The sequence below is a fragment of the Drosophila suzukii genome, chromosome Y (assembly GCF_043229965.1).
Source record: "Drosophila suzukii chromosome Y, CBGP_Dsuzu_IsoJpt1.0, whole genome shotgun sequence".
NCBI lineage: Eukaryota > Metazoa > Arthropoda > Insecta > Diptera > Drosophilidae > Drosophila > Drosophila suzukii.
In genome coordinates, this window is record NC_092085.1 from 4,789,294 (window position 1) to 4,815,535 (window position 26,242).

The 26,242-nt window shown below is 45.1% G+C and overlaps 1 long non-coding RNA gene across 1 annotated transcript in view; it reads right to left on the reverse strand.

The window, feature by feature from the left end:
• Nucleotides 1-1,552: 1,552 nt before the first annotated feature.
• The window catches only part of LOC139353634 (uncharacterized), a 157,199-nt gene continuing 132,509 nt past the window's right edge, over nt 1,553-26,242 (reverse strand). Inside the window, exons 2-3 of the long non-coding RNA XR_011604856.1 lie at nt 2,178-2,859; nt 1,553-2,124 (exon numbers count right to left, since the gene is read on the reverse strand). This is a non-coding gene — a long non-coding RNA (uncharacterized lncRNA). The remainder of the gene's footprint in view (nt 2,125-2,177; nt 2,860-26,242) is intronic.

Genomic DNA, 26,242 nt, shown 5'->3' on the forward strand with positions numbered 1-26,242 from the left:
AGCAGGCATGGAAAGGGCCAAATCGGCAGCTATTCGACTGAGGGACACAGGGCAGTGGAAAGCCCCATTTTATGGCCATGCTAAAATTCTCCAGCATGATAAATCGATTTCGAAGATCACGGATCTATGCAAATCTATTGAATATAGTCACACACCCTTTGAGGCCCTGATTTCTGATAGAGAGGAATGGGAACAGGGCCGACCGGGCACGACGGACGCAATCTGTTTCTGTACAGATGGCTCCAAATTGGAAGGACATGTCGGCGGAGGTGTATACTCCGAACAATTAGATATCAGGAAGTCATTCAGGCTCCTGAACCGCTGTAGCGTCTTTCAGGCGGAGGTCCACGCTATAAAAGAAGCACTAACCTGTTTAGGGAACCTTAGCCTCCAGAGAGGACATCTAAACATATATAGTGACAGCCAAGCGGCTATTAAGTCGATCTACTCGACAAACACCAACTCTCGTACAATAGCAGACTGTCGCAGATCTCTCCACGAGATGGCAAATCAGTTTACTATCAGCCTAATATGGGTTCCGGGTCACCGGGACATCGTAGGCAACTGCATAGCGGACGAATTAGCCAGGCAGGGCACCACCAAGCCTCTCCTACCAGGAGAGGAAAATGTCGGTATGCCCATGGCTACTTGCAAGCTAAACATAAAAAACCACTTCAACACACTAGCCAACACCCATTGGCAAAACGCACCACTGTGTCGCATTTCTCACCAGACATGGCCTGTGATACACAACAAGAAAACCTCGGAGTTACTAAAGCTCAGCCGCACAGAGTGTGGCATGTTGATCCGAGCTCTTACAGGCCACTGGCTTGTTGGCGCGCATGCCGGCAGGCTAAAAGCCCCGCAAAACGATTTCTGCAGAAGCTGTAGGGATGAGGAAGAAGTGGAAACGGTAGAACACCTTCCCTGCTTCTGCCCAGCCCTATGCAGACTCAGACTGAAACACTTAGGAAGCCCCTTCATCGACGATCTTACCGAAATATCGGAGATTAATCTCAAAAGCATAAGTGTCTTTATTAAATCTTCCGGGTGGAAGACATGCTGATCAGCTTAACACAAGCTGAAACTACTAGAAACGGGACCCTAGAGAAGGAAGAAACGAGATCATGCGGTATCACAGCGGACCCACTGAGGTCTAAGTGTGTCGGACTATAGTCCGACAGCCGCCCTAACCTAACCTAACCTAGGGTTCGAAAAACTGGCTGTATGACCGGCAATTATAGTAGGTGGAACTTATCTGGAGCGGTTCAAGCCTGCTGGGACAAAATCAAAGGAAACTCCAGGAGAGGAAAGTCCAAAGATTTTGAAATCCGGCTTCGACTGGACCAAAATGTTGGGGCAGGGTGGCTTGATCGATGAATTAGTTGAAGCCCCAAGATCGAATGGTACGCATAAAAATACGCGGGTACTTTTGGGTTTTTACGCGACGTGCGTAGGTGTTTATTAGTACACTTTGAAACATGAACTGCTTAAGCTTAACTTAACTTAAGCGCTCCAGAGTAGAGCGGAGACTTAGGGGAGAGATGGAGAGGGAGAGCGGACGGCAGTGCGAGCGCGCGAGTGATCCTGATCAAGAATATAATACATTACACTGTCGGAAACGGTTCCTTCTACTTGTTACAGGCGAATCAACTAAAATCCAAATAAAGATAAGCTTAAATTTAACTAATTGGAGCGCGAATTTTTTAGTCCCGGTATAATGATTTAAAAATTCTTACATGCTGGCAGCCGTTGGTAATTTCATAAAAAAGTCTTCAAAGAATTCTTTAAGAATAATTTTAAATTTTTCAGCCTGTTGAATTAGCATTTTTTTAAACTCTTCCCGATTATTATCAAGCATTTCATCAGCGTCTCCTAATTTTTTAAGATAATGTTGCCATGCAGCTTCTAATCCAATAACTTTTTGGCGAATTTCTTCAGGTACATCTACTTGGTATTTGTCTAGCACAGCAAACAGTTCAAGAGTGGGAGGAAAGCTGGCCTGCTTAAGAGGCACTTCACTTATAAGGCGTTCGAAGAATTCCTTTGCATGTAAAGATTCCTTTAGAGTTCGTGGCACCATCATAATTTTTCGATCATTTTTACGCATGTATCGGTAGATTGCTTTAGTCGAAGGAATATTTTAATTTTTTTCGATAAGAAAGGGCAATACTTACATCTGATTAATGAGAATGAATGGCTTAAAAGAATCTTAATGTTTAAAGCTTGCCATTTTTCAATCCAATCTAGTATTGAACTTTTAATATAGTTTTGATTCATTAATATAAAATAAATATGAGTTATGGCATCAACAAAAGATATATCGTCAGCCATGGCGCTATAATACTCAATACTTGCTTCAAAAACATCGGCAGTCATTTGAGTGGATTTGACACGCTTGGTGAATTCCAATTCTGTTGTTTCCCATAGCACACCGTGACTGTTCCAAAAAGATATATATCCGTCAATTTCATCACGTTCATGGTTTATTTCAGCTTCTACACTTGAGACAAGTTCCCTACACTCTGAGTCACTTAAAAAAGCTTTTGAAAAGGAATCATACTGGTGTTCCTTTGGTAATTTCATTTTATTTCCTATTCGTGGGAACTGCTGAAGAATATTCTGAATTCGGTCAATATTACCGGTAAGTATGTTAGCAATAGCATCCATATCCGGGGTAAGAACAACACGCCTCTCTCTAACATCCGATTCCATTACAAGTATCGGAGCAGCTGCCATATCGGAGTCACGGTGTAATGATGAAGTTACCATAGCTAATGAATTTTTGGCACTTGTCAGAAACGCTGTAGCAAGCATATCATCGAACACATTAACAAAGCTGTACCATTCGATGGGCATCTACAAAAAAAAGTATTTATAGATTTCGGTGTTAGTAGTAGCGGAAGAATAATTTATTTCAACTTATAAATTGCTTCTCGAACTGCCGTACGGAACGTGGTATGATGCAATGAACAGTTACAACTTAATTAAGTGGTATAACATGGAATTAACATAGGCAACCAAATTACGCCGAGATAGTATAGTTCCCAGATCAATTAAATAATATATTACTTTATACCCATTTTACTTAGTGTAATTATACCCGATACTCGTGTAAAGTAGTTTCTTAGGATGGGATGCGGCTCAGTCTGGCCATGATTCCCTTTACAGAAAAAATTTATAAAGGATGGGACATGGATTGGAGATAACTGGTAGGCGGACGCTAGGTGGAAGTTATCCGCCCCAATTAATCGATCAATAAGACTGAGAAAAATGTTTATTTGGATACAATTAGGAAAATAAAGGCCCCGCGGGACACTCTTCAGGTACGCCTATTGGGTCTGACTCGTGGGTCAATCGATAGGTATTGACGAGACCAATACATTTCATTAAAACTGTAGGAGCCACAGTTTTGGGAAATTTGTGGGCGTAAGAGTGGGCGTGGCACTCTGCTGAAACAAACTTGCGCTGCGCAGAAATCTCTGGAATCATAGGCTGGGATGCGGCTCAGTCTGGCCAGGATCCCCTTTACAGAAAAATTTATAAAGGATGGGAAATGGATTGGAGCGGACGCTATGTCGAAGTTATTCGCCCCTTTTAATCGATCAATAAGACTGAGAAAAATGTTTATTTGGATACAACTAGGAAAATAAAGGCCCCGCGGGTCACTCTTCAGGTACGCCTATTGGGTCTGACTCGTGGCAAGCGCCACAAATGACCGTAAAGGGGCAAAATATCTCTTGGAGGGGCTTCTTTATGTCGCACTAGCCCGACATTTTGTGCTGTGGCCTGGGTTACGATCTAGCCGGCACGCCTGATCTCCCTTAGCACGAAACTTATTCTGTGGTCAGCCTAAAATGAGAGTATTTTCCGGTCGGCTTGTCCGACCCCGGGCAAAAATAGACACGCAACATTTTATTATAAATTTTAAAGTCGACAATTCAGGGGACAATTCGAAAGGATTTCTCGAGATGGGCTGAGGTGGCTTTTCTCAAAAGGACCAACTCTACCCATTTCGAAAACGCGTCGAAGAATACCAGTTGCATACTATTCCCACTCTTGGATCGCGGAAGGGGCCCAATAAAATCTGCACAGATCGTGTCAAAGAGCTCACTGATCTGTCTGGTGCACAGTTTACCGGCCAGCTGGTTCTGGCTTACCTTATACCGCTGACACGTATCGCACTAACGGACGTATCTAGCGACATCGCGGAAGAGTCCTGGCCAGTAGTAACGCTGGGCAACCCGTGATGCCCCGCCGTCGGCTGGTCATGGCACTTCAACAGCACCCGCGGTCGGTGTTCCTTGGCCACACACAGCTTCCATGGCACGGATTCCCCATCGTCGAGCCGTGATCCTATTTGTCGATATAACTGCTCGTTCTCATAAACGTAGTCCGGGAAATCTTCTGGTTTTTCCTGTACTACTATTAGCATCCGCTGGTACCAAGTTTTCTCGGGGGCGTCTTTTTGAATCCAGTGTATTACATCTAAAGGCTGTCGGGACAAAGCATCTGCGACTATGTCTGTATTGGACGTCAAACTGATACTGTTGCAGTTCTAACGCCCAGCGCGCTGTTCGGTCAGTGGGGTTATCGATTGAGTTAAGCCACTTCAGCGCGAGGTGGTCTGTTGTTACCGCAAGTCGATACCCTTCCAAATAACAACGTAACTTCCTGATGGATGAACGCTGAAATCTCGGAAAGTACAAAAGCTAGAATGTTGGGACTTAACGTGTAGATTCCTGAGCTTCTTGCGCAGCGCAAATTTGTTTGCATAATCGCGTAATAAACTTGAGCTGCGTACAATTCTCTATCTTTAATTATTTCCGAGATAACCGCGTTCATATCTACGACTTTTTTAAGTTTGTGGGCGGTTCGTGATGAGAACAATACATTACAGTTAACATTTTTATTCTAGCATCAAAACTGTAGGAGCCAAAAATTTCATAAATGTTGCTGCTGGACGGGAAGAGCGTTAGAAGAAACTTAAGGTGGTCAAGAAGCTGATTTGTCTATATGTCAAGTCCCAATTTTCTAGCTTTTATAGTTTTTTGAGATCTCGGACTTCATAAGGACTAACAGACAAAGTGATCCTGATTCTGAAGAATCTAGTATATTCTCTTACTTTAGGAGTAACTGGTTATAGTCATTAGACGACTTGTGGAAACCTAACCGTAATGAAGGGGGAAGGATTTTTAGTTTTGCCAATGGTGATTGAGTTTCCTGGGAGATATTAAACAGTCGATCGCAGAAATACTAAGACGAGTTCGGCCTCGGTTCACGTTATAGAAACTTCAGATTCACTTTTATTATGATTTAACTTACAGCATTGAAAAAGTAAACGTTGAGCGACTGGGAGTAGACCGAGAAGCTTATACTTGATTGTTGCAGTGCACTGTTCGAATGCGCAGAGAGAAGCGTCAGAGATACCATGACGCTCCACTTTCACCTAGGGGTGATAACTGACCCATCTCGGAATACGAATTTGAGCGAGGTCGGGCCAGCATCGTAAGAAATCTTGCCACCTGTGAGTCTGAGGCTGGATTTCTCAACCATAGAAGGACGATGGTAGAATCTGTCCAGCATAAAGTATCAGAGCTGGCTTTTGGCATATTTGGAAAGATGGTTGATACCATTTCTGCCAGCAACAGTGCACCAAGTCGGTTAAGGGAAAAAGTTTTCTTAGGGGAAACTCGTGTTTTTGCTGTAAGCATGTTGGTCATTATCTGATGACCGAATTCTACCTTAACATATAGCGCAGCCCCATAAGCCTTTTGGGAAGCGTCACATTAACCAAGATGCTTGACTATCCCTTCGGGCTGATCTCGGAATACGAATTTGACCGAGATCGGAATAGCATTGTAGGAATCACCCTGTGAGTCATTTCTTCAGGAATATTGTCAATTCAACCCACCTCGTGCAACCAAATCTCTTGAACCCGTCGGGGTCGAAAAGCTTGGCAATTTGAAATAGATTTTTTCGCTTTGTACAGGAGGTTTCGATGGTAATCACTAGTGGTACAAAATAGAACTCATCGGACGTAGCCTTCCATCGAGTACCGAGAGTTTTCGTAGTATTTTCGGCATCGATACTGAAATCATCGTAAAGATGCTCGTTCGGAATGTCCTTAAGAATGATTTTTTTTGTTGGACGTCCACTTTCCTAACGGTAAACCTGCGGAGCTGAGAGCGTTCTGCAACTCTCGAATGGCTATCCGAGTTTCTTTTAAGGAATTTGCTCCCGCCAGAATGTCATCGACGTAATGCCGAATAATGTGGAAACTTTTCTTCTACGTCATCTGCCAATTGCTGCCGTACCTGTAAAGCGGGAAGGTCACGAAGGACACGGCAACAACTCAAAATCGCGTATTTATTGGACTCTCTGCAACGGAGTATGCTTTGGATTACTGTCGTAATGTCCGCACTTAAAACGAATTGGAAATATCGCCACCTCCAGATCTGAATGGTCGTCGTTCAAGCTTGTCCCGTTCGCTGAAGGGCTTAAACCATTAAATACCACTCATAGTTTCGTGGCTTAATAACAGCGCAATGTGGGAGATAGTAATTTGGAGAAACGTGAGTCGGATAAACCTCAATCATATTCTTGGACAACGGAATAGTACTGCTCTTTTAAAGGACAGTCTCTATTTAAGCGATTCTTCCTATATGAGATCCGTAAAAACATGGGTCGTAAAAAAGCAACGTTACCACGTATTTTCCGTATGCGTCTCTGGTAGTGGTTCGGTGGAATCTGACTCTTCTACCATTGGTACATTCTCAGCCACACAAAACTTTGTGGGAAGTTTATCTATTGACTCCTCAGAAAGCAGCGACCTGATTGGTGCTGAACAAATTGGACACTGGGACCGTGAGTACCCAGCCGAAAATGGTTTCCTGACCCAGGAATGGCAAAGTATCAACTCCGTTATTATTTCCAAGATATCGGTTTGGATGAAGCGGAGTGGAAGCTTAATTATATTGAAAAGGCGTTCCATAATGAATGAGTCGATCATCGATCGAGCTCTATAGATCGTCCCCATTCTGTACACAAGCGGAGTTTTCAGATAGGTCATTGCCCACTATTTTGTGGGTTTGGCGCAGTGGCGGCTGTCGTGAAATTTTACCCATTTTGATTAAGGTTTCCCCTATGCGGCAGCGTGTGGTGTTTACCTCGGTATACAAAACAGCTGTGTGTACTGGTACAATCGCGAATCTGATGGCCTCTTGTTAACCAATTTAAGAATAACTGCTTCTTTTTAATGTAGTTTTCCCGCACCTTGACTGCCATCTGGATGATGCATGTGTACAAACGTACTGTGTGACTTTCTTTGGCCCCTATGTTGGCTTCAAAGGAGTAAAGCTTCTTGGTAAACTGAGAATTTTAGGAAGTTGACGGATAACTAGATTCTAATGTTCTGTATATATTACAAAAAAAAACGTTAATTTCCTACCATGTAGGCATATCGGACTTGGGCATAAGGGATTCTTTCCCCAAAGGGTGGCGCACAGGTATACCAGCAGGTATAACAGTTTTCCGTGGATGTTTTAAAATGGGCTGCCAGGCACACTTGGATGGTGCTCTGAAGCCCCTTTATAGCGTGGCCAGTTTCAGCATTGACGCAGCTCAAGTTGAATAGAAGGTTGAACCCATCATTGGTGAGCAACACTTTCCTTCGCCTCACCGCTCGTCTAAGCGTTGAGATGGAATGGTTTCTCGACCGGCGTCAACCTTGTGTGGTTGATATAGAGGGCAGTGCAAAGGTCTCTGAATGGTGGCTATTTGAGATAGTCTCCTTCGAGTACTTCTATGTCACAGGGACAGCCCGACGGAATGTATGTGGGCGGATTGTTGGTGTTAATGATTGTTAGAGAAGTGGCTCGGTCGATTTGCTCGCTGAGCTGCACCGCTGGATCTTCGAAAACTGAAAGGGATAGTTCTTTTAAAGAACATGTTCAACAACTGATCGAACTGCCAGGCATCGTTTGTTTCGAACTGCCGCCTACTCCGTATTGTATCCGGGTAGAACTCACTGAGATGAGCCTGAATTACGAAAACCGGGCCGGGCTCAGTGATCACGATCGGGCATGGGCGGATTTCCTAGAAATCAAGCCGGGACGCCGGTGATCCTCAATAGGTAGCAGAGCCAATTTAAAACCGAGCTCTTACGGAGTAACAGCCGAGTCGATCTAGCCATGTCCGCCTGTCCGTCCGTCCGTCTGTCCGTATTAACGCTGAGATCTCGGAAACTATAAGCCTGTTGAGACCTGGCATGTTGACTCTTGTTCTTCCTGGGCAGCGCAAGTTTGTTTTAGCACGACTATAACACTAACCCGTCCAGCACCCAGTTTTTAGTATTATGTAAAAATTGAAATGAATCTTTGTTTTTATTATCAATACACATCTACAATATATAACAAACATTATTGAAATAGGTCTAGTCTTCAAGAAGGTATAACCAAATTGTGTTCAATATTTTGCAAATTCAATCAAGAATGCACACTATATGCAGCAAATCACGTGTTTTCACTAATACGCCACCAAGCCGCTAGGGATGCTATTGGCTAAATTGGCTTCAGGCCAAGTAGCGCAATAGAAGAGGATAGGTGGCTCTAATGACTAAGCATATCTTCATCCCTCTCGCACTCCCTTAAGCTGAGTAACATCCACCCTTTGCATTAATACAAGTAATTAGAGAATCAAAAGTAAGTCAGACCTGCATGTAGAGTTAAATTTTCCGTATAAAAAACCGAACACGCAAGGAATATTTCATGTCTGAGGAAAATTCTAAGCAGGCCAGTATAAATGAATTTAGAAAAAAGGGTTGTGAGCAGCGGCAATTGTACATGAGGACAGCGAATTGGCGCGTAGTAATGACATGTCGAGGACGGGAGTTTGGAGAAAGAGAATTTGGAGAGAGTTTGGAGAAAGAGAAGTTGCAGAAAGAGAGTTTGGAGACCAGGAGAAGTGCCACATCTCAGCAGCAGGACGGCGAATCTGCATGCCACCTGCCACAGGAGGTTCAGCAGGATAGCGCCAATACATCGGACTCCAGGTGGTAGCCTTGGGTCTGGGACCAAGATGGCAAACTGTATCCGATGACCTTGTACCTGGGCCGTGCGCAAAGAGGAAACAACGGTTCCCGGATGCTCTATATAAGGCCGCAGAGCTCTGGGAGCTGGAGTTAATCCAAAAAGATCAGTCAGCTATCGAAGAAACAAGTTGACCAGCAGCACGAGAACAACAAGTCAACAGCGTCGTGGGAAGCCTACAAGTAGCAAAATCACTATGTCGAGAGGTTCGGGATTGTGACATTAGTAATCTCCGAATTGAGACACAGGTAGCTGATGTCCAGAGGGCATCACACGGCTAACTTTGTCGCGACCACTCACTGGCACTCGCTCGGCGGGTCCGTCAGAGTCAAGTAACATAGTCCTGCGACGAGGAACCGTACACTTGAGGGGAAAGTTGTCTAGACCCAGTGTGCCTTGCCCGACTAAGCAGGACATGGCGCGAAGGACGAGCGATCGATCGATTTGTGGTTTCAAGCGATTACCGTCGAAGTCCCGGAACAGCAACCGACCAAAACCCCGAGTGCCAGAGAACCACACTACCAGCCAAAAAGGGCGAGCAGTCGACCGGTTGATGCATTCAAGAGGCGTTGTCCTGGAGTGGCCCAACGGTTCAGCAAGTCCGGCACCTGTTGACCCTAGTCTGAGAACGGTGACGCTTCCCTAAGCCCGCAAGGCCAAACTCTCTGCGAGTTCAAGGCGCGAAAAGCGGCCTCGAGTCAAGGCGACGGCGAGCGAGCAGCGGCATGGGACACTCGGAGCATCCCGAGATACAGGAAGGAGTCAGTGATCATTGAGTCAACGCGTCCACGAGCCGAGACGAGCCGTGTCAGCTGCCATTGGAATCAGCGCTGGACAACACCGAGCCACCCACCACTGTAATAGGTAAAACGAAAATAAGCCCACTTTTATCCCTTGAACTCTGTCCGTTGTTACTGATCTATGGGGTGTCGCGTCATATAAATTTGGTGGGACGAAAAACCAAATCTACTAAGCTAGCCGCACGAATATCGTAGCGAGCAGACCAACAAAAACAATTCGTTGCGTCTGGCGCCCAGAACAACAGAAGCAAAATGGGAATGAAGTGTATTTACCGCCTCAAGAAGGAGGACTTCGCTTATGTCACACAGAGGCTTAATATCACCCTGGATGGCACGTTGGACTACATTAGGAAGGCATTGTCTGACTCGTCGATATCAGGGTCGAGGGAAAACGCCCTTAGGAGAGAAATAAGCCAGGATCGGAAAACAACTGCGCTGACCTCGAGACTACGCAAGGGTCGCTAAACAAGACCGCAAGTGGTCGTTTAGGTTCGACGGTGCGGAAAAATCATTCGAGTTCCTGGAACAAACGGAATGGTCAGCAACACACATATGGCTTGGAAATGATTCCCCTAGCGATGCCGAAGTTGCTTAAAGGAAGGGCTTTGAAGTGGCTTATTACCAACAACAAGCAATGGAGAACCTGGGCGGAGAGGTCATCAGGTCAGGCAAAGGGAAGCCTGATCGACATCCAGACGATGGTGAGGCCACTAAACTACTTGCCGAGAGAGACTCTAAGAATTATTAAGGAGAACAGCACACCGAGTCTAAGAATTTTCCTAAGTCATCATCATCATCAGCCGACGAATACGACGAACTGGAAAAGGAGCATTCGCACAGGAGAACAAGTTCTCGAGAACCAAGTCGGCGGCCCAATGCAAGTCACGCGCAGATGATGCGAAGAATCAGGCAGGATAAATGGGGAAATGACCAATGGTCACCACCACACCAAGTCCAACGGCAGCAGTCCACCGCAGCAGCACGAGGTGGTCCACAGCAACAGAGACAGCCAAATAATACTTTGTAGAGGCCGCCAAGCACCAAACAGAGGCCACATATTACATACCCGCAAAAGGCCTGTCGAAAATGCGGTGGGAACGGACACTGGGCTCGAGGATGTCACACAGTGCTACCTCTCAAAACTAACTGGCAAGCTAATCGAAGAGGAGCATCACTTGTCCGCAGAGGGTATGATTGGTAGGGAACAGCTATAAAGCCACATTCGACAACGGGGCAACGGCAAGCTTCGTTAGCGATGAACTGGCATACGGAACATTAGGCGGAATAGATGCACAGCTCGAGATGGAGGTCAAATTCGGCAGCAAGGAACTGACCATGAGTTTGTTGATCTTACCAGGAGTAGTGGATCCGTTGGTGTTGGAATGGAACTTCCTTACACGAGCTTTCTTCCGAAATAAGGTGTGATGCACACTAGATCGTGATACCAGCCAGGAACCGACACAATGGATGGCTCGAGGAGAAGCTATTGGTAGCAGTCGTGCAACAGACAAGCGAGGTGAACGATACTACTACGTTCCTGGACACAGAGGTAGCAGACTTCAACCCCATGACGGGAACGCAGAGCACCAGATCAAAATGAAGGATAACAAGCCAATCAAGCAATACATAGGGGCAATACTGACCTGGGATACCGAAAATGGCGAAAAAGTAATCTCCTGCTCGAGAAGAACGTTGAAGGGCGCGGAAAAAAACTATTTAACAACGGAGAAGAGCTTGGCAATTGTCTTGGCAATCCGAGAGCTCAAGCCGTATCTGGAAGGTTACCACTTTAAAGTAGTAACCGACCATATGGCTCTGAAGTGGCTCAACCAGCCAGATGGGCCCTGGAGCTATTGGTGGAGCTACAACAGTACGACTTTGAGATAGCGTACCGAAAGGGTCAGCTAAACGTGGTGGCCGACGCATTATCAAGACAACCACTACCGGAAACGTTACGAGGTTTAAATGAGGCATCGGCAACTACAGCTTCAGGAGTGTGCAGCTGGATCCAGGACATGGGCGAAAAGATAAAGACCCAACCGCAGAAGTACCCGGACTATGTTATTGAGGGTGAGACACTATACAGAAACATACCTCACCGAGCAGGCAGTGAAGACGTCGCGTCATGGAAGATGTGCGTCCCAAAGTCGCTACGGGAAACAGTGTTGACGGAAAACCACGACTCACCGGCGGTCGGCCATGTAGGAAGCCGAAAAACAATAGCCCGAACCCACGTGCGACCGCAGCGCAGCGGAGACTTCGCGCAGGAGAGCTGGGAACAGAACGAGAGAGCGGGAGAGCGCGAGAGCGGTCCATTTGGATAGCGGGGCCGGGATCCAGATTCGCCGGACAGTGGGCCTGAATATTTCGCCCCCCTTGCAATCGCTAGCGTTGCAAAAAAGGGACGGAACCCCGGCGCCGGACAGGATCCACCGGAACACCGTCTCCTGGGCTACTAGCAGTCCCTCGTCGACCATGTCCGACCATGCCCGGCTGTGAGGATTAAGGAAATGGTGGCTGGCCCATGGAACCGCTCATCCGCGAGCGGTAGCTCCCTAAACTTCTTCTTCACTGAGCGCACGGATGGGGGTGCGGATGCGCACGATCTTCAGGACCACCTCCAGCTTGATGGCCTTGAACGGCGCGGAGAAAAACTATTTAACAACGGAGAAGAGCTTGGCAATTGTCTTGGCAATCGGGTAGCTCAAGCCGTATCTGGAAGGTTACCACTTTAAAGTAGTAACCGACCATATGGCTCTGAAGTGCTTCAAAAGCATCGAGTTACAATAGTACAACTTCCAGATAGCTTACAGAAAGGGACAGCTAAACGTGGTGGATGACGCCTTGTCAAGACAACCAGTACCGGGGACGCTACGAGGCTTAAAGGAGGCAACGGCGCCAATAGTTTCAGGAGATTGCAGCTGGATCAATGGCATGTGCGAAAAGATAAGGACCCAGCCGCAGAAGTACCGGACTATGTGATGGAAGGCGAGACTCTTTACAGAAATATTCCACACAGTGCGGGCAGCGAAGACGTCACATCATAGATCCCAAAGTCGCTACGGGAAACAGTGTTGAGGGAAAGCCGCGATGCACCATCGGTGCGACACATAGGAAGCCGAAGGGCAATTGCACGGTTGGCATCCCGAGACGGACGAGCCCATGAGAGAAAATGCCAATCAAATGCAGACGTCTGGCAAACTACTAGCCCAAGGTCCAGAGGAGCTATAAGCCACGGTATAAGCAGACTTCGTCGGACCCCCACCACGATCTCAGCGCGGAACTAAAATACTGCTGGCTCTGATAGGTAGATAGACTGGTGCCACTGCGCAGTGCGACAGCCGAGTCTCTTAAGGCGTTTAGGGAGTGCATAATCGCAAGGTACGGGGAAAGGTGGTCTTAACGGAGAACGTAGTGCAACGTAGGCAGGACCAGAGAAACTGGGACAAGAAGTGGTCGGAGATTACGCTAGCAGTGCACACTGGCATATCGGAGACCTCCGGCTATACCACGGCGTTTCTTACAAAAGGCAGGAAGCCGCGACTCCCCAGCCAATATTTTTGTTTTTATGCTTTGCTATTTATTTATTGAATATTCTCCCTTTGGATACTAACAATAAGTGTATAAAATCTTATACTAGTTATTGAGGTAAGGAGGCCCGAAAGTTATTGCTGCTGCTGGCGTTCCCCATAGCTGGAAGCCATATATCCAGATGGGCTTGAGAGTGGAGTTGTAGAGCAGGTCCTTGTAGTCCTGACGCAGGGGCGAGTGAGTGTTAATAATCCAGTGGAATCTGCTGGCTTTTAGGTGAGTTACTTGGATGACTTGGGGAACATGCGTACTGTTCAATGATAATGGAGGGCATGTTTGCCTGTTGAGAGAGTAAACGTTGTGTTTACATTTTTAATCATTTATTTTAAGTGGCTGAAAACGTTGCTTAGATGACGGCGATTTGTTGCCCGGTTGTATGATTGCATTATATAATTGCCTTACTTTGGGAGCCCCACAGCATGTGATTGGCATTATAGTCCCCTGCAGCTATAAAGCGATCTCCAAGTAAGTTGTAAAAGTTGTCAAAGAATTGTCCTTCAGAAATTGTAAAGCGTGGCGGGCAGTTAACAGCGGCTATGGAGAGGTTTCCGTTAAATTAGTTAAAAACCTTTGGTGAAAGTGGTGCTTGCATTCCCTGATTAAGATGCCGGTTCCGCCGCGGTATTTAACAACTGGATGACCTGTGCCGTAGAAAGTGTAGCCTCTTATTTGAAAGTTTTATTTGCTTGTGAGGTGCGTTTTTACCAGTACCATAATATTGATCATTTTCATTCAAGAACTGTGTTACTTCAAGGTTGTGCCGTGAAACGCCATTGGCTTTCCACATTGTTATCAGTAGATTTGCCATCGATTATTTGGACTGCAAGCAGCTATAATACTATGTTCTGTTTTTGAACCAGTGTCTGCATGGTCGTTTTTATGAATGAAATCAGTTTCATCACACTTTGTTGCATGTTGAAAATAATTTTATCACCATCATAGCATCCAGAGTGCTTTGTGACTGTACTTGGTTCTGCTGAACGTTTACTGGATTATAATAAAAAGCCCTTTTAGGTATTAATTAGCGTCTTGCAGCCGTGCCGAAAAATAATTCCGGCGTCGTACGCGAGTAAGTGTATGCACTTTGGGTATTCTGATGGCGCGTTGCTGTCACTCGTCGCATGCGATCCTTCATCTCCTTGTAGATCTCACAGCTCCTGTAGTTTGTAGTATTCTATTTTCTTTGCAGTTTACGCATTTTTTCTTTTTTTCTTGTTGACAGAGCAGACAGAGCAATTGCGGAAGTCTCCACAAGCTACACAGACTGTTCGAAGTGAACAGTATGCTCTGGTGTGTCCATACTCCTGACAATTTGTGCATTTCACTGGGCCGTTCCTTTTATGTGGCTCTTCCACCTTAAATCTTCGGTGCAATAAGTATGTAAGATGGTAAAACTCTGCTGTCTGGCTCCTCGACCCTGAAGAGTGGTTGCGTCACTTTTTTCTGTTGATGATGTTATTGACGTTCATTGCAGAAAACCCGTTTTCTTTAAGAGCATCGATTACTTGGGGGTTACGTCGGGCTCGATTCCTTTTATTACCACTTGCAAGCCATTGCTGCTTTTTACATGGTACGTGTAGTAGCTTTTTCTAGCTTCCTCCAGGTTTCAGATTTGGTCTGAAGCTTGGTTTCATGTACATCACCTTTTGTGACATGAAAAGCACAAAAGCGCAACAGTTTTGTTGACCATGGCATTCGAGATTTTCTCCCTAATGTAAATTGGTGGGGGCTTAGGTTTCGGTTGGGTACCTTGAGCCTGCTCTGGTTCATTTTCGGCGCGCATCTATTGGATGTCCCGGGTAATTTATTGTCTATCTGGACACGGTTTGTTTTTGACTTTTACCTATCGCGGTGTTCTGCGGGCTAAGCTTGTAGCGATCTAATCCGCTCTGAATGGCTGGGCCCTCCAGCTGAATTTGTTTTGTTTGTTGGTCATTAAGCTTTTTAAGAGAGGCACTTATTTATTATAATAAAAAAAAATAAATATGCACTTGCTTAAATCATTACACTAATTTTGTTAGTTTAAACCCAAAATTTTTTTTGAGGTGTGTTTTACCGTCTTTTTGCTTATTCTAAATTTAGTTTAGATTGCATTTAGTTCATCAACTTTCTGGCACTTTTCCCGGAGATCGCAAGAGACACGTCCGCCCTCTTCAACTGCAACCTATTTATCCAGTATTTATGATTGTAGGCACTCATAATTAAATAAAATAATTATAATTATACCCGTTACTCGTAAAGTAAAACGGATTCCTCGGAAGGAAGCGTTTCCGACCCCATAAAGTATATATATTCTGACATGATGAACGCTGAAATCTCGGAAACAATAAGAGCCAGGCTATTGGGATTTGTCATGCAGATTCCCGAGCTTCTTGTGCAGCGCAAGAACGCCCTCAAGCCTCCCAAAACTGTGGCTAGAATAAAAATTTTAACTCAAATGTATTTTTCTCATCAATACCTATCGAGTAACCCAAAAAGTTTTCCACGCCCACTTTAACGCCCACAAGCTTAAAAAAATCGTAAATATGAACGCGGATACCTCGGAAACTATCAAAAATAGAGAATAGGGATTTCAGATTTAGATTAAAGCCCACAAACCACCCAAAACTGTGGCGCACACAATTTTCGTGCTAGATAAAAATGTTAACTAGTAAAACTTAACGATTGATCAAAGAAAAAGTTTACCACGCCCACTCTATCGCCCATAACGCCATAACGTTTACCGCCCACATAACCATATATTGAGATCGCGGGTAGGTGGCGCATTTCAATCTCGTTGACTGCTTGCATATCTCCATTTCTCTTTGGTCCCTTTTTTGAGTAACAGATATCTGATAGTCGCGGTACTCGGCTATAGCGTTCTTTCTTGTTATTCCTTGTGTTTTGAAATTCACCAGTTTAGTTTTTGTGTTTAGTTTGCATTTAATTCATAAACTTTCTTGCACTATTTCCGGAGCTCGCACGAGACACCCCCGGCCTCTTCAACTGCAATCTATTTATATAGCCTATATGATAGGGAGACTCTAGGCACTGGGCGAGCTAAGGAGACCACGGAGAAAAACCCCAGCAAACTGAGGGAGATCTTTAAGATCGTACGGCGAAATCTGAAAAAGACATGCCAGGACCGAGGTACGATGGTCCTTACGACGTTTGTAGATTTCGTGTTTCCGGTGATCTGAAAAATACGCCACATACATACAAAGAAAGAACGGACCACTTACGTTAGTTAGCTTAAGCAACGACAAACACAAGGGCAGATTCAGACCGCAAGGAAACGGGATTCAGAGTCATCCGGAAATCAAGCAAGGCGGAGAAGACATACGTTGAATACGGCACAAGGACACGATCAGGATTTTACATTGATTCGACTGCGAGAAAACCAAATTAGCCGTCAGGCCTAAAAGAGAAAACTGGCGGCGTCGGCGGAACCTGCTGCGCGCTGGGCTTCGGGGTATGCTGCTGGTGCGGTTGGCGTACGGCGGGTGCGGAGGACTGCGTCGAGCTGTAGGGGAGAAACTACACGATACGCGAAGTGCCCCGTTGACCGAAAGAAAGTTACGCAAGTTGTTAATTTTACAAATTAGGCGGGGGACCGACAGCGTCGACCATGTGGAAGCCCGGCTGGATTAAGAAAAAGGTGGCTGGCCCATGGAACCGCTCATCCGCGAGCGGTAGCTCCCTAAACTTCTTCTTCACTGAGCGCACGGATGGGGGTGCGGATGCGCACGATCTTCAGGACCACCTCCAGCTTGATGGCCTTGAACGGCGCGGAGAAAAACTATTTAACAACGGAGAAGAGATTGGCAATTGTCTTGGCAATCGGATAGCTCAAGCCGTATCTGGAAGGTTACCACTTTAAAGAAGTAACCGACCATATGGCTCTGAAGTGCTTCAAAAGCATCGAGTTACAATAGTACAACTTCGAAATAGCTTACAGAAAGGGACAGCTAAACGTGGTGGATGACGCCTTGTCAAGACAACCAGTACCGGGGACGCTACGAGGCTTAAAGGAGGCAACGGCGATGGCATGTGCGAAAAGATAAGGACCCAGCCGCAGAAGTACCGGACTATGTGATGGAAGGCGAGACTCTTTACAGAAATATTCCACACAGAGCGGGCAGCAAAGACGTCACATCATAGATCCCAAAGTCGCTACGGGAAAGTGTTGAGGGAAAACCGCGATGCACCATCGGTGCGACACATAGGAAGCCGAAGGGCAATTGCACGGTTGGCATCCCGAGACGGACGAGCCCATGAGAGAAAATGCCAATCAAATGCAGACGTCTGGCAAACTACTACCCCAAGGTCCAGAGGAGCTATAAGCCACGGTATAAGCAGACTTCGTCGTACCCCCACCACGATCTCAGCGCGGAACTAAAATACTGCTGGCTCTGATAGGTAGATAGACTGGTGCCACTGCGCAGTGCGACAGCCGAGTCTCTTAAGGCGTTTAGGGAGCGCATAATCGCAAGGTACGGGGAAAGGTGGTCTTAACGGAGAACGTAGTGCAACGTAGTGAATGGAACGGTCAAGATAGCGCAGTTCGCAGGGCAGGACCAGAGAAACTGGGACAAGAAGTGGTCGGAGATTATGCTAGCAGTGAACACTGGCATATCGGAGACCTCCGGCTATACCACGGCGTTTCTTACACAAGGCAGGAAGCCGCGACTCCCCAGCCAATATTTTTGTTTTTATGCTTTGCTATTTATTTATTGAATATTCTTCCTTTGGATACTAACAATAAGTGTATCAAATCTTATACTAGTTATTGAGGTAAGGAGCCCCGAAAGTTATTGCTGCTGCTGGCGTTCCCCATAGCTGGAAGCCATATATCCAGATGGGCTTGAGAGTGGAGTTGTAGAGCAGGTCCTTGTAGTCCTGACGCAGGGGCGAGTGAGTGTTAATAATCCAGTGGAATCTGCTGGCTTTTAGGTGAGTTACTTGGATGACTTGGGGAACATGCGTACTGTTCAATGATAATGGAGGGCATGTTTGCCTGTTGAGAGAGTAAACGTTGTGTTTACATTTTTAATCATTTATTTTAAGTGGCTGAAAACGTTGCTTAGATGACGGCGATTTGTTGCCCGGTTGTATGATTGCATTATATAATTGCCTTACTTTGGGAGCCCCACGGCATGTGATTGGCATTATAGTCCCCTGCAGCTATAATGCGATCTCGAAGTAAGTTGTAAAAGTTGTCAAAGAATTGTCCTTCAGAAATTGTAAAGCGTGGCGGGCAGTTAACAGCGGCTATGGAGAGGTTTCCGTTAAATTAGTTAAAAACCTTTGGTGAAAGTGGTGCTTGCATTCCCTGATTAAGATGCCGGTTCCGCCGCGGTATTTAACAACTGGATGACCTGTGCCGTAGAAAGTGTAGCCTCTTATTTGAAAGTTTTATTTGCTTGTGAGGTGCGTTTTTACCAGTACCATAATATTGATCATTTTCATTCAAGAACTGTGTTACTTCAAGGTTGTGCCGTGAAACGCCATTGGCTTTCCACATTGTTATCAGTAGATTTGCCATCGATTATTTGGACTGCAAGCAGCTATAATACTATGTTCTGTTTTTGAACCAGTGTCTGCATGGTCGTTTTTATGAATGAAATCAGTTTCATCACACTTTGTTGCATGTTGAAAATAATTTTATCACCATCATAGCATCCAGAGTGCTTTGTGACTGTACTTGGTTCTGCTGAACGTTTACTGGATTATAATAAAAAGCCCTTTTAGGTATTAATTAGCGTCTTGCAGCCGTGCCGAAAAATAATTCCGGCGTCGTACGCGAGTAAGTGTATGCACTTTGGGTATTCTGATGGCGCGTTGCTGTCACTCGTCGCATGCGATCCTTCATCTCCTTGTAGATCTCACAGCTCCTGTAGTTTGTAGTATTCTATTTTCTTTGCAGTTTACGCATTTTTTCTTTTTTTCTTGTTGACAGAGCAGACAGAGCAATTGCGGAAGTCTCCACAAGCTACACAGACTGTTCGAAGTGAACAGTATGCTCTGGTGTGTCCATACTCCTGACAATTTGTGCATTTCACTGGGCCGTTCCTTTTATGTGGCTCTTCCACCTTAAATCTTCGGTGCAATAAGTATGTAAGATGGTAAAACTCTGCTGTCTGGCTCCTCGACCCTGAAGAGTGGTTGCGTCACTTTTTTCTGTTGATGATGTTATTGACGTTCATTGCAGAAAACCCGTTTTCTTTAAGAGCATCGATTACTTGGGGGTTACGTCGGGCTCGATTCCTTTTATTACCACTTGCAAGCCATTGCTGCTTTTTACATGGTACGTGTAGTAGCTTTTTCTAGCTTCCTCCAGGTTTCAGATTTGGTCTGAAGCTTGGTTTCATGTACATCACCTTTTGTGACATGAAAAGCACAAAAGCGCAACAGTTTTGTTGACCATGGCATTCGAGATTTTCTCCCTAATGTAAATTGGTGGGGGCTTAGGTTTCGGTTGGGTACCTTGAGCCTGCTCTGGTTCATTTTCGGCGCGCATCTATTGGATGTCCCGGGTAATTTATTGTCTATCTGGACACGGTTTGTTTTTGACTTTTACCTATCGCGGTGTTCTGCGGGCTAAGCTTGTAGCGATCTAATCCGCTCTGAATGGCTGGGCCCTCCAGCTGAATTTGTTTTGTTTGTTGGTCATTAAGCTTTTTAAGAGAGGCACTTATTTATTATAATAAAAAAAAATAAATATGCACTTGCTTAAATCATTACACTAATTTTGTTAGTTTAAACCCAAAATTTTTTTTGAGGTGTGTTTTACCGTCTTTTTGCTTATTCTAAATTTAGTTTAGATTGCATTTATTTCATCAACTTTCTGGCACTTTTCCCGGAGATCGCAAGAGACACGTCCGCCCTCTTCAACTGCAACCTATTTATCCAGTATTTATGATTGTAGGCACTCATAATTAAATAAAATAATTATAATTATACCCGTTACTCGTAAAGTAAAACGGATTCCTCGGAAGGAAGCGTTTCCGACCCCATAAAGTATATATATTCTGACATGATGAACGCTGAAATCTCGGAAACAATAAGAGCGAGGCTATTGGGATTTGTCATGCAGATTCCCGAGCTTCTTGTGCAGCGCAAGAACGCCCTCAAGCCTCCCAAAACTGTGGCTAGAATAAAAATTTTAACTCAAATGTATTTTTCTCATCAATACCTATCGAGTAACCCAAAAAGTTTGCCACGCCCACTTTAACGCCCACAAGCTTAAAAAAATCGTAAATATGAACGCGGATACCTCGGAAACTATCAAAAATAGAGAATAGGGATTTCAGATTTCGATTAAAGCCCACAAACCACCCAAAACTGTGGCGCACACAATTTTCGTGCTAGATAAAAATGTTAACTAGTAAAACTTAACGATTGATCAAAGAAAAAGTTTACCACGCCCACTCTATCGCCCATAACGCCTAAACATGTTTACCGCCCACATAACCATATATTGAGATCGCGGGTAGGTGGCGCATTTCAATCTCGTTGACTGCTTGCATATCTCCATTTCTCTTTGGTCCCTTTTTTGAGTAACAGATATCTGATAGTCGCGGTACTCGGCTATAGCGTTCTTTCTTGTTATTCCTTGTGTTTTGAAATTCACCAGTTTAGTTTTTGTGTTTAGTTTGCATTTAATTCATAAACTTTCTTGCACTATTTCCGGAGCTCGCACGAGACACCCCCGGCCTCTTCAACTGCAATCTATTTATATAGCCTATATGATAGGGAGACTCTAGGCACTGGGCGAGCTAAGGAGACCACGGAGAAAAACCCCAGCAAACTGAGGGAGATCTTTAAGATCGTAGGGCGAAATCTGAAAAAGGCATGCCAGGACCGAGGTACGATGGTCCTTACGACGTTTGTAGATTTCGTGTTTCCGGTGATCTGAAAAATACGCCACATACATACAAAGAAAGAACGGACCACTTACGTTAGTTAGCTTAAGCAACGACAAACACAAGGGCAGATTCAGACCGCAAGGAAACGGGATTCAGAGTCATCCGGAAATCAAGCAAGGCGGAGAAGACATACGTTGAATACGGCACAAGGATCAGGATTTTACATTGATTCGACTGCGAGAAAACCAAATTATGCGTCAGGCCTAAAAGAGAGAACTGGCGGCGTCGGCGGAACCTGCTGCGCGCTGGGCTTCGGGGTATGCTGCTGGTGCGGTTGGCGTACGGCGGGTGCGGAGGACTGCGTCGAGCTGTAGGGGAGAAACTACACGATACGCGAAGTGCCCCGTTGACCGAAAGAAAGTTACGCAAGTTGTTAATTTTACAAATTAGGCGGGGGACCGACAGCGTCGACCATGTGGAAGCCCGGCTGTGAGGATTAAGAAAAAGGTGGCTGGCCCATGGAACCGCTCATCCGCGAGCGGTAGCTCCCTAAACTTCTTCTTCACTGAGCGCACGGATGGGGGTGCGGATGCGCACGATCTTCAGGACCACCTCCAGCTTGATGGCCTTGAACGGCGCGGAGAAAAACTATTTAACAACGGAGAAGAGCTTGGCAATTGTCTTGGCAATCGGATAGCTCAAGCCGTATCTGGAAGGTTACCACTTTAAAGAAGTAACCGACCATATGGCTCTGAAGTGCTTCAAAAGCATCGAGTTACAATAGTACAACTTCGAAATAGCTTACAGAAAGGGACAGCTAAACGTGGTGGATGACGCCTTGTCAAGACAACCAGTACCGGGGACGCTACGAGGCTTAAAGTAGGCAACGGCGCCAATAGTTTCAGGAGATTGCAGCTGGATCAATGGCATGTGCGAAAAGATAAGGACCCAGCCGCAGAAGTACCGGACTATGTGATGGAAGGCGAGACTCTTTACAGAAATATTCCACACAGAGCGGGCAGCGAAGACGTCACATCATAGATCCCAAAGTCGCTACGGGAAAGTGTTGAGGGAAAACCGCGATGCACCATCGGTGCGACACATAGGAAGCCGAAGGGCAATTGCACGGTTGGCATCCCGAGACGGACGAGCCCATGAGAGAAAATGCCAATCAAATGCAGACGTCTGGCAAACTACTACCCCAAGGTCCAGAGGAGCTATAAGCCACGGTATAAGCAGACTTCGTCGTACCCCCACCACGATCTCAGCGCGGAACTAAAATACTGCTGGCTCTGATAGGTAGATAGACTGGTGCCACTGCGCAGTGCGACAGCCGAGTCTCTTAAGGCGTTTAGGGAGCGCATAATCGCAAGGTACGGGGAAAGGTGGTCTTAACGGAGAACGTAGTGCAACGTAGTGAATGGAACGGTCAAGATAGCGCAGTTCGCAGGGCAGGACCAGAGAAACTGGGACAAGAAGTGGTCGGAGATTATGCTAGCAGTGAACACTGGCATATCGGAGACCTCCGGCTATACCACGGCGTTTCTTACACAAGGCAGGAAGCCGCGACTCCCCAGCCAATATTTTTGTTTTTATGCTTTGCTATTTATTTATTGAATATTCTCCCTTTGGATACTAACAATAAGTGTATCAAATCTTATACTAGTTATTGAGGTAAGGAGGCCCGAAAGTTATTGCTGCTGCTGGCGTTCCCCATAGCTGGAAGCCATATATCCAGATGGGCTTGAGAGTGGAGTTGTAGAGCAGGTCCTTGTAGTTCAGACGCAGGGGCGAGTGAGTGTTAATGATCCAGTGGAATCTGCTGGCTTTTAGTTTTAGATGTACTTTCTTGGGTTCGATGTGTCTTTTCCAGGTTAGTCGTCTGTCAAGGTGAGCGCCGAGATACGTTACTTGGATGACTTGGGGAACATGCGTACTGTTCAATGATAATGGAGGGCATGTTTGCCTGTTGAGAGAGTAAACGTTGTGTTTACATTTTTAATCATTTATTTTTAATGGGCTGAAGACGTTGCTTAGATGACGGCGATCTTTGCCAAGCACGGACAAGCAGTCCAATTTAATTTTAAAGTGGTAGGTTTGCTGTCCTACGAGGCTGCCTCCACGAGTACGCCTTTAAGAGCATCGGTAGAGCAGTCGATGTACGTTTCGATGTTGAGCTGAGGGGTTAATTTGATTTGTGAACTTACATACTCTTCATATTTCAATCAGTTGGTTCTGATCTGTAGTTTTTGGGCTTTGAAGAGGAGTTATTAGCACTGGCGAATTTCTGATGAGAGGTCAAAAAGCGCTTTGGCGCTTATTATAATGCGTGGAAAGTTTTTTGTCGCCGCAAAGTCATTAAGTCTGGAACTTTCCTGGGGCCTCGTGGCCAGTATGTGGGGCTGCCAGGGGAACATAGTCTAATTTGTTGCCCGGTTTTATGACTGCATTATATAATTGCCTTACTTTGGGAGCCCCACAGCGTGTGATTGGCATTATAGTCCCCTGCAGCTATAAAGCAATCTCCAAGTAAGTTGTAAAAGTCCATGAATTGTCCTTCAGAAATTGTAAAGCGTGGCGGGCAGTTAACAGCGGCTGTGGAGAGGTTTCCGTTAAATTAGTTAAAAGCCTTTGGTGAAAGTGGTGCTTGCATTCCCTGATTAAGATGTCGGTTCCGCCGCGGTATTTAACAACTTATTTGAAAGTTTTATTTGCTTGTAAGGTGCGTTTTTACCAGTAGCATAATATTGATAATTTTCATTCAAGAACTGTGTTACTTCAAGGTTGTGCCGTGAAACGCCATTGGCTTTCCACATTGTTATTAGTAGATTTGCCATCGGTTATTTGGACTGCTAAGCTGCAAGCAGCTGTAACAGCATGTTCTGTTTTTGAACCATTGTCTGCATGGTCGTTTTTATGAATGAAATCAGTTTCATCATACTTTGTTGCATGTTCAAAGTAATTTTATGACCATCATATTTTCCAGAGTGCTTTGTGACTGTACTTGGTTCTGCTGATCGTTTACTGAATTATAATAAAAAGCCCTTTTAGGTATTTAATTAGGATCTTGCAGCCGTGCCGACAAATAATTCCGGCGTCGTACGCGAGTAAGTGTATGCACTTTGGGTATTCTGATGGCGCGTTGCTGTCACTCGTCGCATGCGATCCTTCATCTCCTTGTAGATCTCACAGCTCCGGTAGTTTGCCGTGTAGTTTTCTTTGCAGTTTACGCATTTCTTCTTTTTTTCTTGGGTCATTCTTGTTGACAGAGCAGACAGAGCAATTGTGGAAGTCTCCACAAGCTACACAGACTGTTCGACGTGAACAGTATGCTCTGGTGTGACCATACTCCTGACAATTTGTGCATTTCACTGGGCCGTTCCTTTTATGTGGCTCTTCCACCTTAAATCTTCGTTGCAATAAGTATGTAAGAAGGTAAAACTCTGCTGTCTGGCTCCACGACCCTGAAGACTGGTTGCGTCACTTTTTTCTGTTGATGATGTTATTGACGTTCATTGCAGAAAACCCGTTTTCTTTAAGAGCATCGATTACTTGGGGGTTACGTCGGGCTCGATTCCTTTTATTACCACTTGCAAGCCATTGCTGCTTTTTACTTGGTACGTGTAGTAGCTTTTTCTAGCTTCCTCCAGGTTTCAGATTTGGTCTGAAGCTTGGTTTCATGTACATCACCTTTTGTGACATGAAAATCACAAAAGCGCAACAATTTTGTTGACCAGGGCATTCGAGATTTTCTCCCTAATGTAAATTGGTGGGGGCTTAGGTTTCGGTTGGGTCCCTTGAGTTATTTATCGCGTTCTGCAAGCTAAGCTTATGCTTGATATGGATGTAGCGATCTTCTCCGCTCTGTATGGCTGGGCCCTCCAGCTGAATTTGTTTTGTTCGTTGCTCATTAAGCTTTTTAAGAGTGGCACTAATTTATTATAATAAAATAAAATAATTATGCACTTGCTTAAATCATTACACTGATTTTGTGATTTTAACCCAAAATTTTTTTTAGGTGTGTTTTAGCGTCTTTTTGCTTATTCTAAATTTAATTCATCAACTTTCTGGCACTTTTCCCGGCACTCATAATTTAATAAAATAATTATAATTATACCCGTTACTCATAAAGTAAAAGGGTATACTGGATTCCTCGGAATGTATGTAACAGGCAGAAGGAAGCGTTTCCGACCCCATAAAGTATATATATTCTTCATCAGGATCACTAGCCGAGTCGATCTAGCCATGTCATTCCGTCCGTATGAGCGCTGAAATCTCGGAAACTATAAGAGCGAGGCTATTGGGATTTGGCATGCAAATTAAGTTTCACACTAGTGAATTGATTAAAAAAATTTATTTTTATTTTTAACAATCACTTATTCACTATTACAATTTTACAATAGGTCGAACTTATTTAATTCACTGCTCTTGTATTTATTCTCGAATATTTGTTCTGCTCGATTCGGATCTCAAAAACGGACTGCCTGCTCTCTAGTTCAATGATCAATAATCAAACCTCCAAAAATTGATAAAGAGAATGACTCAAGAGAGTCGGAAAATAGGATGATGCAATTTGCCAATTAAATTCGAAGTCCAATCTTGGCCGGAAATTGGTGTTTACATTAGCGGAGTTTAGGGACCGCTTTGGGGATCTTTTTGTTTACGTTAGCGGACTCGGGACTCGCTTTGGGGATCTTTTGTTTACGTTAGCGGACTCAGGGCTCGCTTGGGTCTCCGATTGTTTACAATATCGGTTTGGATGTTTACAGCGACCGTTTGATTCGGACTGCGTGAAATTGATCTGGGTGGGAATGATTTGGAGGCCTGCTTGGCAGAAATAGCTGACCACGGATTTATCTCGGGTCTGTCAGAGTTCTTTGGAAATTAGCTCTCGGCTCAAAGTTGTTTATAAATT